Consider the following 15745-nt stretch of genomic DNA (forward strand, 5'->3'; position numbering starts at 1 on the left):
AACTCAATTGAAACCCTAAAATATTTCAAAAAGATGTTGCAAAGGTGTTAAATCATCAATTATAGATTAATCTCTCCTAATAGTTTGAGACTTTGATTTTTGTAAAATAATATCCTACAAAGTCATACACCAGGTAATATCTATCTCTCTCTCTTAAAATCAAAATATAAAATTAAAAATTAGATTACAATTTTATTTAACTATGCATCGTCTTATATCCAAAATAAAGTATCTTTTTCAATCGCAATATATTTTTATTTCTTTTTATTAATATTTATAGGTTCAACTATGATATTCAATTCTTTATATGAAATTAACATTAATCTAGTTGGTATTATTTATGTATTTAATGTATTAAATTAATCTTAATTTGATTAGTATTAAATAATTTTATTTAATTAATATTTACATATTAAAGGCCCCGCATAAATTTTTCGCCTTAAGCCCCAAATTATGTTGGCCGCCCCTGCAACATACGCAGTACATAGGATGGTTAAGAGATATAACAAAGTTGCCAATTCTGATCAAGGGGGTACTCACTCGTGAAGACGGTAGGGCCTCCATTTTTTGGTATTTGCGTCTCATCATTTTTGCAAATGTTAGTTAGTCATCCTTTTGACCTTCAAACTTCCTAGTAGAGGATCCCTGTCAATCATCCTGATTATGTGATCTTTATTTCTGATTATTACCTCCTCTGCCACTCTGCCAAACATTTCAATGTAAATCCCTTTAAATTCTGTGTCTTTACATGCTCTTGATAATTTACTTAGATCCTTGAATGTCGTGGTATTGCTTTACTTTCTGTTCAACATTCAGATATCCTTAACATTTGATAATACTACTGTGCGGGGCGCAAATGAGGCCAATGGGCTCAACCCCACTTGGGCTCATAACTTATTTGTTTGTTGGGCTGGATTTCCTACTATGGGCAGTTCTATAACCAAGGGCTCAATGAGATCACTTTTCTCCTTCTCGGCAATACAATCTTTCCTCCAACTCCTCTCGGATTATCTGTTTTGCTTCTCTATTACCCCTGTTCTCTTTTCCCCCCTTTTTCTGTCCAACCCTCTTTCTTTATCTTCCCTCCTTATTTATAGTGCTCAGCTCAGGCGTAGGTTATCAATGCTCTCATGTTTGTGCAACAGAGGGTCCAGTAGGATTTTCTCTAAGTGGGAAGTCAGGTATGGGTGGCTTTGGGACTTGGTTCCCACCTTCGTCGACAGCTTGGCAGAGTTAGTGCGCGCTTAGTGCTACGGAAGGTCCAATTAGGGGGACGGTAGGTGGGTGTCTGGGCCTGGGTGGCTTTGGGACTTGGTGCCCACTTCAGGTTAGAGCTAGGTGGTGGCGCTTGAAGGGCCTTCTTTGAGCCGAACACAATTGATGCGCCGTTTAATGACACCTCCGGACATGCTCGGTGAAAAATGGGCCGATCATGACTCAGTAGTGAAGCCCGGCACCCCCGAGCTGTGATAGCAAGGGTTGGGCCTTGGGGCGAATGAGGATTGGGCCCAATGATGGTGCGTTTTGGGGCGAAGACTTGGGACTGAGTTGGCCCAACAGTTCGGGCGCCGCACATTAGCCCCCCCTTGATTTATGCTCGGTGCACGGCGTGAATCAAGGAACACCAAAGGGCGCACGTTACGGGTTCAGCGAAGTGACGTCTGAAGCGTTGCAGGGTTTCATTAATGCGCCCTGAAAAGGCGCGCCGGATCTGGCCAGGCATTACAACCCTCATCATTGCCTGACGCTTCGTGAACCGAGGAGGCGCAGTTGTTTTTCGGGCGTTGAAGTCATTATGATTGGTTAATCAATTTCCATAATGGCTGATTAACCGCTGCCCATCCGTTTTGTGTTCACTATAAAAAGGTGTCTTCAACACTATTCCTTTACTTTACAAACTCTGAGTTCTGCAACTTCTCCTCTGCCGCGCATTCATCTGCGTCTCCATACTCCAGCCCAGAAATCTCTCTCACCTTAGAACCCACAGTAAGTTTTCTACACCTCTTTCTCTCCATATCTCCAGTTTCTTAAATCTTAGGGTCCTAGGATGGGGTATTCATATCTTTTAGATACTGCTGCGACCTTAGTTACCTTTAGGCAAGCCTTCAACATCCCTAGCGATGTGGAGGTTGCATATTGTCACGAAAGCGAGATGGCACTCCATAGAGGAGACAATACTGCCTTCTTCCCTTTAATGGCCATCTTGGAGGGTGGAGTTAGATTCCCCATAGACCCCCTGATAATAGACACACTTAGGTACTACGGCTTGTGCCCGGACCAACTTCCTCCCAATTTTTACAGGCTAGTGAGTTGCGTGAGTAGATTAAACCGGACCTTCAATTTACAGTTAAACCAGCATGACATAAACCATATGTACAGTTTATGCGGAAGTAAGAAAACGAATTACTACCTCAAAGTAAGAGACATGAGGGTACGGCTGATATCCTGCCTGCCCGATTCAAATAAAAACTCTGCCGGGGAGTTCGTTATGGTGCGCGGCAATTGGTTTGTCGGCGACTTTCCTTGTCCATTTTTTTTTTTTTTTTTTTTTTTTTTTTGTAATTTTACATTTAGCTAATCAGGTCGGGTTCGGGTTCAGGCCTGGTTTTTACCAAAACCCAAACCCACTTTGGGCTTTTTTTAAAACCCAAACCCGACCCTATTCTTTATCGGACCGAGTAAAATCCTACCCATTATGGTCGGGCCGGGCCGAGTACCTGCAGGTCAGGCAGAAATTGCCATCCCTAATTCCAATCACCAAAATAGTCCGGAGTGAGATAAGGCTAAGCCCCAAAAAATGAACATAGATATAGCCAAAATTGAGAGAAAATTCAATTAGATTTCAAATTAGAATCAAATTTGAGTTTAATTTTGCACCATATGCCTCATTTAATTTAAGATTTTAAATTTTTATGCCAAGTGAGTTAATTTGGGGTAAAAATAATGGATTTCAATTAGAGGTTAATTTTGTGCCACATGTCCCATCTTATCTAATTTTTTTAATTTTTGTGCTAAGTGAGTTAATTCAGTGTAGAAAATGAGAAGTCTAATAAAATAAACCTTGGTAATATATATATATATATATAAACCAAAGCTCAAAGAAAATATGATTAGAATGAACATTAGATTTTGCCTTTGTTAGCTTTACATACAAATTAAATTGTTTAGAACTAATATTGAAAAGAACCCATTGTCAAGATCCTTGATGATGGCTTTGGATGTTTCACATGCAACTGCATTCATAGTGTCTTTTTGATTTTCATGGTGGGTAAGTTTGCAATATTTCGGAGCTTTTTGCAACCCTTCATTGATAGATTCATTATGATCTGCCAAAAATTATAAAAGTTCAAGGAAATTTCCTATATCACCTGAATTTTGAGATTCATCGTGACCATGAAAAGCTAACCCCCAACATAAAAGGAATTTTATTTAATCAACTATTGCATTTAATTAAACCTGATATTCAATTTTATCTTAATTTGATTGCTTAACCAAAACACTTTGAATGTGTTGCTTTTCCTTTATTAGATCTTCACTCTTCTTGATAGCTTGGTTATGAGCACTAATAATTCCTCCAACATGGGATAATAACTTCTCTTTTTGATTCCAATGTTTGAATCCCTTCGTAACAGAAGTCCCTCCTCCTCCTTACTTACCAATATCTTGCCCAAATAGGTAGCAGTATAAACAAAATACTAAATCCTTGTCTATACTATATTCCAACCAGTTTCTTTTTACATACCAATCGGAGTTAAATCGACAAGGCTTTCCAGAAAAATCTATTGAAGAGTATATAAGGAGAACAAGTTGACAAGGGCCTTTTTGTAAATAAAATCTTCTTATTTCATCATGATTATTAGGATGATAAGATGATATCTTTTCTCTTAGCCCATGATCTGAACGAAGATTTTCTAAGTTAAAGTCAACACGAATTTGCTTAGAAGATGAAGATGAATCTTGCACCAGAAATAAATCTTGCACCGGAGATGAATCTTGGGTACGTGGTTTTCTTATCAAATATTTGTCCATAATTCTAGCAAAAGAATAAACAATAAACTATAAGTTCATTTGAAATATTAATAAAATTATTAATTATTGTTGCTTAGTTGTTTCATTATTTTTCTTTACTAACTACTAGCAATCTAGCACACACTCCAATGTGCATCATCCACCCGACTCAACCCACTACCTAACATAATTTAATTGTTTGTCTTTTATAATGTCTTTTTCAGTTACTTTTAATTCCTTTACTGCCTATCCGCCTCCCCAATCCAAATATCCAACCGCACGACCCCATGGCTAATCGCCCTCATCCACCCCCCACTCAAGAGACAATAGCCAATCAACAATATTACATACTCTTACATAGTTACACAAAACATTAAAGAAATATAAAACATTCACAATACACAAAATGACAAACTCACAAGCTGATAAAGTCAAAATATTAAATAAAGGCAATTAGACATTAGGCAAAGCTATTCAATTCCAAAGACAAAGAGAATCTCATTTTTCAGTTCAAAGAGAAACAGAGAGAGCTTCGCCCTCACTCTTAGAGCATAGTAGAGATGAGATAGAGAAAAAGAGAGAGAACTGAAATACCTTGAGGGGCAACGCCGTGGTAGCAAGTCAAGGCCAAGGCAATCTCTGATATCGCCATTGCTGATGTGCAATGGGACCAGGGGCGAGGTCTTGCTGAGTTGCTGTTGCTGAGTTTGAGGTGGAGCCATGGAGGCGCTACTCGCTAAGACACTGACTACTGAAGGCTGAGGCTGAGGTTCTGTTTTCCCTTTAGCTTAGGATCTCAATGGTTTAAGATTTGATCAATTAGCAAATTGGATATTATTTTTGTTGATTTAAAAATCTACCTGGGGTCTATAGTCTATTAGGCATTTGGGTTTGCTATATTATAATTTTTTTTTTGGGCTTTTTCTTTTTTCTTGAAAGGCCCCAATATATTGTTAAGTAGAACAAATTATTTGGCAAAGTTTAATTTTATTGGCATAAAAAAAACTGAGGGTGTTCACAAATTTTTTTTGAAGGGTAGATAAATATAAAATTTTAAATTATTATATATAATTTTTTTTCTAGGCCAGGGTGGTTCTATGACCACCCTGGCCTTAATGTGCTGCTGCCCTTGCTCTTGAGATTCTAATGCAAATGCAATGAATTCTGTTTTTAATCATATAGTAATCATGTTCAAATGTTTTCTTTGATCGACGATATGCAATGTGACATATTGATTGTTTGAGTGATGTGACACGATATTGACCATTATTGTCTAAAAGGTCAATTTTCTAGGTGAATGGGTTGCCTAACACATTCCCCACCTTGTAAGTTAACCTCCAAAATTAGATTAAGGATTCATAAACTAGGTTTATCTAATGTAATTTTACATTTTATAGAATTTTTTTTTTGGGCTTTTTCTTTTTTCTTGAAAGGCCCCAATATATTGTTAAGTAGAACAAATTATTTGGCAAAGTTTAATTTTATTGGCATAAAAAAAACTGAGGGTGTTCACAAATTTTTTTTGAAGGGTAGATAAATATAAAATTTTAAATTATTATATATAATTTTTTTTCTAGGCCAGGGTGGTTCTATGACCACCCTGGCCTTAATGTGCTGCTGCCCTTGCTCTTGAGATTCTAATGCAAATGCAATGAATTCTGTTTTTAATCATATAGTAATCATGTTCAAATGTTTTCTTTGATCGACGATATGCAATGTGACATATTGATTGTTTGAGTGATGTGACACGATATTGACCATTATTGTCTAAAAGGTCAATTTTCTAGGTGAATGGGTTGCCTAACACATTCCCCACCTTGTAAGTTAACCTCCAAAATTAGATTAAGGATTCATAAACTAGGTTTATCTAATGTAATTTTACATTTTATAGAATGTAACTAGGATCCAAGCTATGTACTTTATAGATTGTATCCAAGACCAATGCCTTGTAAGACTAATTAATATAAGACTGACTGGGCCTTGGCTGAGGTCACTGATGGGTTGGTTACTCGAAGCCCAATGAGAATAGTCTGAATGAGAGGTCTTTTTTTTCTTTTTTCTTTTTTCTTTTTTTTTTTTAATCCAATCTGCAGACATATTCGCATATGTTCCCCTTGATTCCGTCGTTGTGTTCACATCCACCTTAAGGATTGGACCGATGGCCCTGCTTATCTCCCTAAGACCAATGAGTCATAGAACTCCACAGGTAGCTCATTTAATCTAACCCAAATAGCTATGGTAGAAACCTCTACTGAAAAAGGCCTAAAATAAGGCTTCCATACATAGATGGCAATGTAATGACCCCCAATAAACCATGGACCACCAGCCAGCATGTTATCCATGTCTTGTTTGGACTCAAACCTGAACAAGAAGTCCTTGCCCATGTCCTACAAAAACTCTTCCACGAAGGAAGTGGTAGATTACAGTGCAACCAAAAACTTTGACAATCAGGGCATTTGTCCATGCACTACGTATCCTAGATTTGATGTCCTTCGAAAGTTTCACACTGCAAACCCTTTAGCAAGTTCATTCACTTCATTATCTGATTCAGTAACGTCCTCAAAAGGATCATTGAAGGAGCAAATCTATGCATAGGCACCTGGAACAACTCCCACATTTTTTTTTTTTTTTTTTTTTTTTTTTTTTTTTTTTTTTTTAAATCCAATCTGCAGACATATTCGCATATGTTCCTCCTGATTCCGTCGTTGTGTTCACATCCACCTTAAGGATTGGACCGATAGCCCTGCTTATCTCCCTAAGACCGATGAGTCATAGAACTCCACAGGTAGCTCATTTAATCTAACCCAAATAGCTATGGTAGAAACCTCTACTGAAAAGGGCCTAAAATAAGGCTTCCATACATAGATGGCAATGTAATGACCCCCAATAAACCATTGACCACCAGCCAGCATGTTATCCATGTCTTGTTTGGACTCAAACCTGAACAAGAAGTCCTTGCCCATGTCCTACAAAAACTCTTCCACGAAGGAAGTGGTAGATTATAGTGCAACCAAAAACTTTAACAATCAGGGCATTTGTCCATGCACTACGTATCCTAGATTTGATGTCCTTCGAAAGTTTCACGCTGCAAACCCTTTAGCAAGTTCATTCACTTCATTATCTGATTCAGTAACGTCCTCAAAAGGATCATTGAAGGAGCAAATCTATGCATAGGCACCTGGAACAACTCCCACGAGTGTATCCTTATAGGACCTATAGGAGGGCATAGCATCCTCACCACTACCATAATCATCTGAGCCATCCTTGACTCTCTTAGGGCTTGTTTGGATGGAGGGAAGAATGAGGGGCAGTGGAGGAGAGTAGAGTAGAGTTGACTAAAAATAGACTAATTTTTTACTAAATCTACTCTACTCTACTCCCACTCCCTCCCCCTCAATCCAAATGGACTGGTAGTGCTATGTTGAAGTTCGTCTTCTTCTTCTCTAGAGCGTTCCCTTCTATCATTCCATGTCCATCTACTTAAACTCTCAAACATCTTTTCATTCTTCCAATTAAAACTCTAAAACAAAGGAATATAATAAATATTCTAACATTATTCTTTTTATTTCATTCAATTCTCCAGAACGGAGTGTAAGTGAAAGATTGGAAAAAAAGGGAGAGGAAATTACTTTTTCTTTTTTTCTTTTTTTCGTCCTAAACTACATCTCATTTCACACTTTCTCCCTAAATGACAAAACGAACCATCAGCCCCTTAAACTAAAACTTGTGTAACATGTTGCTCCCTCCCATCACTTTATCAGTTAAGTCTAACAAAATGTAGTATTAAAAAACCATTTTACATTCTATTTTGGTGGAAATAAATTGGTTTTTTAATACTAAATTCTATTAGATTTAACCCAAAATAAAATGTAGAGGTTAAGTGTAAAATAAAGTATAATTTACAGTGAAAAATAATTATTTCTCCATTAAAAAAAAAACCATTATTCGAAGATTAAAAAAGAGAAAAATGCTAAAGTTACAAGTTTAGTGAATAATTATTAGTAAGTAAAAAAGTAATGTTACGATGGTATAGCATAAGAATTTGGCATAAAAATGTTATAAAGCAATATGCGGCGGTGGTATGATTAAAAAAATAAATAAATGAAAGAGTCATGGAAGAAATAGAAGACTGACTTTGTTCCGAATCAAGGAAGAAATAGTTGGCCGTAGAAGGGGCGTTCTAAATTCTGATTACCCACCAGTCATCTTTACAGTTGACACCGATTGATTTCGAAGAAGATGATGAAATTCTCTATGCAATCCAAAAATGCCCTCTTCTTTTTCAAAACCTAAAACCATTATCAAACCTTCCGAAGATAGAAAATAGAAAAACACAAAGTTTAGCTACAAAATTGATTGTAGCCTTAGGCTACAAACTCACTCAATATCTCTTTATTGGAGGTGAATTTTGACAAATCCACTATTGGATTGCATCTTCTTCTTATATTCTCCATGTTTGCAAAATTTCAAGAAAATTAAAGATCAATAACTATGTCATCAATAAATTTTTAAGTTGCAAGTTTTGTAATTTAAAATTATGTATAAAATATAAGATTATAGATTATATAGTAAATGATATCCGATTGACACAAAAATTGACATGTGCATTAAGAGCGTAAAGAACATGCAATTCAACGGTTAGATTTTCAAAATATGCAGTAATATTTATTTTATTAAGTGAGTTTGTAGCCTAAAGCTACAACCAATTTTATAACTAAACTTTGTCCAATAGAAAATAAATTTACATCATCATTGGTATGGGTGTGATTTTTGGAATGGTTATGAATAATCATTGTTTAAAATAAAGAATAATTATTCATATGTTGTAATAACTATTCCTTAGTAGGTGTATTAATTTCTAAAATTAATATATTTCTAAATAAACAAACTTTCCATATACACATAATAGTTATGAAAATAAAAAATCTTAAAAAACAACTAATCTATCTTTCAAATTTAAAAAATATTATTTCTTAGGAAATATAATTACACGTGTAAGATATTTCCTAAAATATATCTTAAGTTTGATTTAAAATACTCTCATTCCATTATCTTTAGGGTTCTATTATTATGTTGTCACCAAATAAATGAATAGTAATAAGTATTACATTACATCATTTTTTATTCCTTGTAATACTTATTTCTAATTTCTATGTAATTATCGTTACTGTCTTCCAAACGTGCTCAAAGAAAGTTAGAAGTTAAGCCAGAAATTGATATTGCAAAAGTGTTATAGTTTGGTTGCTATTTATAGATTATCAAGTAGAATCCCTAACTGTATGTGATCATGTGAAAGCAGGTTGATTATTCTTTTGCAAAGTCAGTCTTATATTAATTAGTATGACTTGCTAAAATTTAAGATTGAAAGACTTCCAATTCTTCGGTCAGACTTTCAGAGTATATAAAAATTATAAAAGGAGACCAGTTCTCTAATATTTGGGTCTTAACAAATACCCTTGGACCGGACTCGGCGCCGTACAGTACATTTTTGGACAAAATATGATTAGCGTAAACTGTGGGTTCAATATGCAGCGCAGTTGACTATTTGAAAACTTTCTTAAAATTTTGTTTTTATTTATTTATTTATTATTATATATTTTTTCTTCTTTACAAAATTCCAGTTATATTAACAAGAAATTGCTACAAGAAACTAAAAACAAATTGGAAAACCAGAGCTGTAATATTGTAATCTAACTTTATACTATGACTGAGCCCTAATTTCTCTTCTTAAGCTTTAGACAGACCAGTGGCGGTTTATTGAATCTAATAAAAAGAGAACTTCATATATTAATAAAAAAGCACGCAAATACATAAAGTTTTTCAATTTCCTTTTATGAATTTTCTTATTTTGAAATCATTGTCTCATTATCAATGTTGCAAATTAAATCTCTTTTAGAATTTTAGTTAAATAAAAATTTTCTTGGGCCTTTTCTTTTTGTTTGTAAAGACTTTATATGTTGTTAGGGGGACCAAATTTTAAGGACAAAGTTTTGCTATAACTTTGGTCTCCTTAACAATATATAAGGTCCCCTTAACAATATATTTTGAAATTCTAATTAACTTTGCTACAACTACAACTCTTACTAAACAAATTAAAATAACTACATATTTTGAAAATCTAACCATTGAATTGCATGTTCTTTATGTTTTTAAAACACATGTCAAATATCATGCCAGTCGGATGTTATTTATTATTCGATCCATAAACTTATTTTTATGTATAATTTTAGAATCCAAAAACTCGAAATTTAAATATTTAATGGATGACATAGCTATTAGTTTTTGATTTTTTTTTGAAATTTTGCTAGTATGGAGGATTAAGAAAAGAAATGTAATCAAATAGTAGATTTTTAAAAAAAACTTCATATCCAATAAAAAATATATACTGACTAGAGTTGCAACCTTAGATTACAAGGCTACAATCAAGTTTGTTTTGTCTAAAGTTTAATTATGTTGGGCCTAAAAAAATTTTGGATGGTCACAAATTTTTTTAAGAATAAAAAAATCATAAAATTTTTAAAATTTATATATAATAATGATTCTTTTTCCAAATCAATGTGGTCTTGTGACAATCCTAGTCAAAATGTGGAGTTGCTCTTGAGAGAACCTAACAATCAGGAATGTAGTGAAAATACGGTTTAAACCAAGAAATTTTCTACCCAAAAGAAGAATTGAAAAAAAGAAAAAGAAAAAGGTACTAAATCATTTTAAAGAAAATTATATTTTCTTCAATCTAAGCTCGAATTTATTTCGAAGGAACAATAAGATATTAGTCAAACTGTGGTCATGTCTAGGTTGGCAATAGTCAAATTTGGTCCAAGTTGGTAAAATCATTTGAAAATATTATTAGGCCACCGGCCAACTCCTAGGTTGATATAAAATGGTAGAAAATTAGTATTTTGGTGAAACATTGCACTTATCAGGCCACCGGCCAACCTGGTTAAAGTCTGGTTGACTAGGAGCATTTTAGTTATTTCAACTCGTAGACTAAAAATTTAAATGATCTGACGTCTAAATGAGATAAATTTATTTATTCTTGTAAAGTTGTGATTTACAATTATGTTTTATGTTAGCTTTATTCCATGACAAAAAGTGTTGTAATTGCTTTAATTTTGTTCCTTATATTTTATGGGGTTTTATTGTATTGGGTTTAGTATTAAGTTGGTGAAGACTCAGGCTTAAATAAAGATCAATGCATTTTGCGACTAGCTCACGAGAAGTTCGCGAGAAGGGTTCTCGCAAAAAGGGCATATGAGAAGCACATGACTAGAAGCTAAAGAGTCGTGCTAGGCTGTCAGTTTCACGAGTGTCTTGCAGGTAAGGCTTTCCCACGAGATAGTCGCAAAACATTCTTCCTGGAGGATTTTTAATTGTGACTTCCTTACCCTTCACCCATACTATATATACACTCATTCCCCACAAATGTAAAGGAGGTCATTCAGAGAGAAAAACCCTAGATAGATTTTCTACAACACACACACCCATCTTTTTGAGAGAGAACTACTCATTCTTAGTGAAAAATCATTCTAGCCTCTTCTCCTTCCCTCTCCCATTGTTATACCTTGAGAGGAGATTTGTACCCAAACACAACCCACACATTTTTAGAGTGTAGAGAGTGTTTTGGAACTTGGAAAGTTTTGGGGATTTGCCAAAAGAAGCCAGTGAGGCTTGGCAGATGCAATCGGGCGTATTGTGGAATTCGGAAAGCTAGACAAGATACAGTTCCGAAAAGTCTTGTTGGAGTAGGAGCTTGGAGGGCTTAGGTGCATTGGGCAAATTAGGCTTGGAGGGCCTCTTGCTATTCATGTATCACAACTTATTGTCTAGTAGATTGATTTACCACTTGGAGGGCGGCGGAGAGATTTTTTGCCGAGTTCTTCGGTTTCCTTTTCGATAATAAATCGCCGTGTTGTCTTGTGTTTGCATCTCTCTTCCCTTACTCTTGTGCTTTACTTTTATTGTTTGTTATTCATGTTTATGCACTAGAGTAGTATTAGTTGTTTGTGCTTCATTTATTCTTGTTTCCGCACTGAGATAACTTAGAGTAAAAGCAATCTAGCCGTTATTTTTAATTAGGGGTCTAAACAAGCTCTTGTGTTTTCACACAAATTCGAGCTTTCAATTCTTGACATTTCCGTGGTCCATGGATAAACACATATTTTTTGAGAATTTATGGGGCCAGAGATGTAAATCAAAGGGGAACAAAATACAAGTGCTATTGTGCGTTCACATAAAATGGTTAGAGACATAATCTAAATATTATGTGAAACAAAACATCAAATGGCACTACATTAATATGCATGAACATGTTCATCTAAATATTAGAATTAACAAACTAATCATAAGTTTGCAATTAAATTCTAGCCCAATCATGCATGGCAATACTCATTTATAAATATCCAAAACATGCTCAATTCATTAATCAGACAAACATGCATTTATTTAAGCAACTATGAGCACGAAAAGATTGAAAATAAAGATACCCTTGCATATCTTGATTTTGATTATAGGACATTTCTTTATGAGTTTTCTAAAGAAATTTGGGACTAGTTTGGGTAATTTTATGGGTTTGTTGCTTGCATATTTTAGTGGGAGTGGTGCTGTTTTTTAATTTTTTTTAAAGCTATTAAATAACAAACTTTCTCACACTTACCTAAGAAACAGGGCCCATGTGCAAGGTATGTGTGTGCATGCGCTTGGTTTCAATTTTTCCACTATCCCAATTTGATTTTTGTCCATTCTTTTTTACAATTTTGAGGTAATAACTTCATGTGCTTGATTGGGGAGGCCTTACCAAACTTTGTTTTAGGCATTTTTTTTGGTATAGGTTGGAAAGCTTGTACAACAGTCTTTATAAAGGTATCAACTTTGTGTAGTTTGGTAAGATTATTTAGCCAAGAAGTAGGGTGGCTCACATGGGAAATCTTCAAAGTTGGTTTTTTATTGTTCTTGTACAAGCAATATATATAAATAAAGAGATGATCTTGAGATGCCATTTTATTTCTTTTAAGATGTAGATAGTTGCTCCTATTTTATAAAATTATCAACTTTTTGGATCAACCATGGGTGAGTTGTGACAAATTTGTGCACAAAGAGGGCACCCAACTTGATTTGGACCAAATTTTGTGGGTTTGGCATGATTTTTGCCCCCCATCTTTGCAAACATACTTTTAGGCCTTTCTGACCTCTATTTAGCTCAAACAAGGTGTTGTTGGAAAGCTTGTGACATCTTCTTTCTAAAGATACCAACTTTGTAGCCTTTCTTTTCAAATTTTATAAGCCAGAAGTTTGGGAAAGTAGCATTGAACTCAAGTTTTTGTCCAAAAATTTCCACTTTGGTCTTTTCTTGAAATCTTTTTGTTTGAGTGGAAATTTTGTGATTTGAACTTTCTAAATCAAGTCCCAAGACCTTTTCAATGACCCCTTGCACCAAGCCAAGGTTGTTTGATCATGATTTAATTGAGATTTAACCTTGATTAATCGTGATCAAGTTTTATGTCACTTCATCCAAAATTGACCACGTATATGGTTAATTTTCAATACCTTGCTCATTTTACTTCCAATGTGGGCTTGCAAGTTGAACAGTTTTTAGACCCCTTAACCCAACCAGATTAACCTAGTTAACTACCCAAGTGATTAACTTAGTCAAATTATGCAAATCTAGGTTATCACAATCAAACAATCATATCAAGTATATAGCAGCAGAAATATAAATAACACAGAGATATGATGACCCAGGAAACCGCATGGTAAAAACCTAAGGAGGATTTAACCTAGCTATCCTCAAGGTAAACTTGAATCCACTATCTTAAAAGAATCAACGTTCATACAATAAGACTTACAAGCCCCCACGCTCAACTTCTTATTGCTACCTACCAGTAGAACTTACTAACACGACCACGTGCAAGCTCCGAATCCACGGACTCCTTCTTTCTTGGATTCTCCACCAGATACAAGCACCCATACTTGGTTTTCTTTAGGCTTCAATGGCAACAACTGAATTTATCATTAAGGTGTAGATAACATCTCCTCCTTGAAAACCCTAAGCTTTATGTAAAGGAAAGCTCCTCTAGATCTCACAAGAGATTTACACGACAACAATATGAGCAACCTCTAAAACGTGGCTAGGGTTTGCCTTATATACCTAGGGCAAAAACATAAAACCCTAAATGTTTTAAGAGTTAGGGCTGAGTTGGAATTCTGTAGAAAAAACGCATTTCACTCGATTTTCGATTGATCGAACCAGGCCGAGAAGCACTACTAATTCCTGCATCATCTTGTTCCAACTTAACATAAATAATACAACTTTGAGCAAGTCTAAACAAGACTAAACAACCTGTTTTGTTCATGGTTTGCCAACATTACACATTAGAGTTCTAAATACATTAAATCCTAAGTCTTTATAACCTAACAAACTCTCTCTTTGGCAATCCGTTACAAAACACAAACTACAAGCTCAAAGTTTACAAAATGAAACCCTTTACATAAACAAATCCAATCCTAACTACTATCCATTAATTGCAAGTGTAGACAGCAGCTCAATTGAATCAACCTGTATTTTCTGAAATACTCAACAAACGCATAAACGCATGTGTGGAAAATACAAGTGTGCGGGTCGCAAATGAGGCCAATGGGCTCAACCCCACTTGGGCTCACAACTTATTTGTTTATTGGGCTGAATTTCCTACTATGGGTAGTTCTACAACCAAGGACTCACTGAGATCACTCTTATCTTTCTCGGCAACACAATCTTTCCTCCCAACTCCTCTCAGACCCTATTTTTCTTCTCTATTACCCCTGTTCTCTTTCCTCCCCTTTTTGTGACCAACCCCTCTTTCTTCTCCTTCCCTCTTATTTATAGTGCTCAGCTCAGGCGAGGGTTATTAATGTTCTCATGTTTGTGCAACAGAGGGTCCAGTAGGATTTTCTCTAAATGGGAGGTTAGGTATGGGTGGCTTTGGGACTTGGTGCCCAAGATGGTAAGTGGGAGTCTAGGCCTGGGTGGCTTTGGGACTTGGTGCCCACATCAGGTTAGAGCGAGGCGGTGGCGTTTGGAGGGCCTTCTTTGAGCCGAACAAAGTTGACGTGCCGTTCAATGACAGTGCTCGGTAAAAATTATGCCGATCATAACTTACTAGTGAAGCTCGGCACCCCCGAGCTGTGATAGCAAGGGTTGGGCCTTAGTGCGAATGAGGATTGGGCCCAAAGACCGCGTGTTTTGGGACGGAGACTTGGGGTTGAGTAGACCCAACACTTCGGGTGCCGCACAACAAGTAAACAAAATAAATTCTTGATTTCACCAAAACACAAAATAGAGACATATATCAAATGAAAAACTCACAAAATATAAGTCAATAAGTAGTGAAACAAGAAACAAATAATGTATCTCCCCCTAACATGAACAGCCCAACAAAGATACATCTAGAGCCAAAAGAATGTAAATACAAGGTACAGCTCCTAGATACAATCTAATCACCACAGGCTCCAAAGAATCACAAAACTCTCCCTATCAGCAAAAACCCTATAGGAAAATCCAAAATCTACTCCCTATTTTTGTGACAGAATTCCAAAGGGCAACCACAATCCATCATCAAAAGGGGGTGGCAAAGGAGATCGTCTAAAAAGTGCAAACTCTGCACACAAAGTTTTTTTTTAAAGAAATTTGACCAATTGATCATCACACAAGTTAGAAAACATATTAGAATGACCAATTACATCAATCCAACAAGCCAATTTC

This window comes from Quercus suber, unplaced genomic scaffold, assembly GCF_002906115.3.
Source record: "Quercus suber isolate HL8 unplaced genomic scaffold, Cork oak 2.0 scaffold_88, whole genome shotgun sequence".
In the NCBI taxonomy this organism is placed as follows: domain Eukaryota; kingdom Viridiplantae; phylum Streptophyta; class Magnoliopsida; order Fagales; family Fagaceae; genus Quercus; species Quercus suber.